A 2,836-nucleotide genomic window follows, 5' to 3' on the forward strand; every position below is an offset into this window, starting at 1 on the left:
AGTTTTGTTTGCTAATGGAAATTTCTTTAACTTTTGCGATTTACTTAATTGTGAATTAAGGTTTTTGTTCTCAACCTGAGTTGGTCTGGTGGTAATTGGTTCTATAACTAGACCACTTTGTGCTTCGCTGTGCAGCGTTTGAACTTTTTGTGCCCATGAGCAACATGGTGTCTCTTGGCAATTTTTCAAATTTTGGTTTTCGGGATTTGCTTTTGCAATTATAGCCGGGATTCTTTGTATATAAGCGCTTCTTTGGGGTAGGATAGAATATCTGCTGTAATGAAGCATAGAATTGTGTCTTTTGTGACAATATAAGCAATTAAATTTGCTTTTGCAAGTTTTCAGATTGTGTGTATGGGACAAGCGGTTTGTACAGAGTCTTTTTGATCTGAAAAATTTGTTCCTTTAGTTAATGTTTAATTTTTTAAACTTTTCGCAAGTTTTAAGCTTATGCTCTCTTGTGCATAGTTCGCATGTCGTATGTTTTTTTTTTTGTTCAGATGTGAACGTTTGTGTTTTGTGAAAGTTTTTGTTTAAATTGTTTTTGTTATTAACTTGGGGTCTATTTAAGCTTCCATTTTGGTCGTGTTTGTTCTTAGTTTTGATTAATTTTTCTTCTAACCTTTCCGCAATTTCATATTGGATGGTGAGAAAATCTTTCATTTGTTGCCACGTTGGGCACTTTTAGTTCACATCGAAGTAACGACTTTTCTGGTAATGCGGCGGTGCAAATGTTTACCAGAATTGGGTCCCAGCTGTCTGTGGGAATATTTTCTGTCGATAGAATCGACAAGCAATTTGAAACAGTGGATTCTAGTTTGATGAATTCTACACTTGTTCCTTTCTTAACTTTTGGCAAGTTCATTAATGTCGTTACTTGTTTATCGACCAGTATTCTTTCATCTTCATATCTCGCTTTTAGAGCTTCCCAAGCCAAATTGAAATTATCGTCATTAAGAGCGAACTGTTTTACTATTATGCCTGCTTGACCTTTTGTCTTGTATCGGAGGTGATACAATTTTTGTGCTTTTGATAGTTGCGGATGGTTGATGTAAACGGCTGTAAACATGTCGCGGATGGACGGCCATTCTTCATAACCTCCATAAATTATTTCTGCGTCACATGCGGGCACCTCGAGTTGGATGCCTGAACTTGCCTTTTGACTGTCTATTTGTGGCAGCTCTACTCTACTGTGGGGAGTAGGTGCAATTGATTTAATGAGCTTTAGTTGATCGGAGATCATAGCTTTTGTTTCTTCGTACTGGTCTAAGCAGTTTTCGTATATTGCGTAAGCCGATTGTTTCAAATTTTGTGGTAGGCTTGAATCGTCAGATTCTACTACTGCGTCATGAGCCGTTTGGAGGCGAGTCCAGAAATTTTTAATATTTTGGCTTTTTATTTCTAATAACGATTCAGAGTTTTCTTGAATCGGTGAAAAATCTAGTGCAGTATCTTATTAAACTGTCACTTTCTGAAATAAATTTAGCAACCTATTTTGGGCAGGTGTTTTTTGAATATTGTTGTTGTTAAACATTTTTCAAAATAACATTATTTATTTATTTTTTAGTTCGAAAATATATTTGAATTGTTAATTGGTATTAAAAACCGCGCTTTTTATTAATTAAAATATTTGATGTCCGAGTGATTTGTATTTAGGTACACCCTAATACTCGGACTTGTATATACATATGAACGTGTACTTATATTTTGTGCAATTGAGAGCTCGTTGAAGAGATCAATTCGCTTTTTACATTAGCATGCACAAATTCTTTGTATGATTATGTTTTTGTTCTTAAGCAATTGAGAGCTCGTTAAAGAGATCAATTCGCTTTGTGTCTAAGTATGCACGAATTGTTAGTATGTATTTCTGAGTTATGTTCTTGAGCAATTGAGAGCTCGTTAGAGAGATCAATTCGCTTTTTGTATGCAATCCTGCTTGTTTTTGTTTGCCAAGAACAAGAGGTATTGCCGGATAATTGCCAATGTGGACTTTGAATACAGTAGAACTCCAATTATCCGAACTCCGACTATCCGAATCGCCGATTATCCGAATCACAAAAAATTGTCCAAAAAAAGTCTAAGCGCTAAGTCATATTATTCTTCCCCCCGCGAAGCCAGTGTTTGCGCGTCAAGTCTTGACTTGACTTGTCTTAACTTGCTGTTGAAAAGAAGAAAATGAGAAACAAGAATATGGAGATGATGAAGATGCGTTGTCATTAGAGGAAATAAGAAAAATGATTGTAAAAATTCCTGATTGTACAGAAGTAAGTGCTGAAGATGTAGGAGATTGGATGGCTTGTGACACGTCTGACCCTGGTTTTCAAATTCTCAATGCCGATGAAATTGTTGTAAGTGTGAGAGAAGATGTTGAAGTGGAAGTGGAAGAAGAACTTTCTGCTGATGTTGAAGTAGACGTTGGACCATCAGCTAGTGAAGCATTTGCCGGCCTCGGGACTGCTGCTGACTGAGTGTGACCACTTGCAACTGCTCACCGTCAAGCGAATGCGTGAACTGGCTGCCCGAAAACGGTTGAAGACCGCAAAACAGCTTACATTGACGGAGATGTTTAAAAAACAATGATTTTTATTTCTAAACTTGTACATAAGTACATTTTATTTATATTTAAAACATGTGAAAATTTCATGTTTCTTTCATTTAATTCAATAAAAAAATAGTGCAATATCAAAACGTAGCTTTTATTCTCTCCAATGGCAATTAAAAAAAAAAAAAATCCGATTATCCGAATATTTGATTATCCGAATGGGTCCCGGTCCCCATTAATTCGGATAATTGGAGTTCTACTGTATATACTAATGTTTATGTGTTAATATATATT

At 35.8% G+C, this 2,836-nt stretch overlaps 1 pseudogene; it reads left to right on the forward strand.

The window, feature by feature from the left end:
* The first annotated feature begins 2,291 nt into the window (after window positions 1-2,291).
* On the forward strand, window positions 2,292-2,580 carry LOC120781417 (annotated as a pseudogene).
* The last annotated feature ends 256 nt before the right edge of the window (window positions 2,581-2,836 follow it).

Source organism: Bactrocera tryoni, unplaced genomic scaffold, assembly GCF_016617805.1.
Source record: "Bactrocera tryoni isolate S06 unplaced genomic scaffold, CSIRO_BtryS06_freeze2 scaffold_7, whole genome shotgun sequence".
Taxonomy (NCBI): Eukaryota; Metazoa; Arthropoda; class Insecta; order Diptera; family Tephritidae; genus Bactrocera; species Bactrocera tryoni.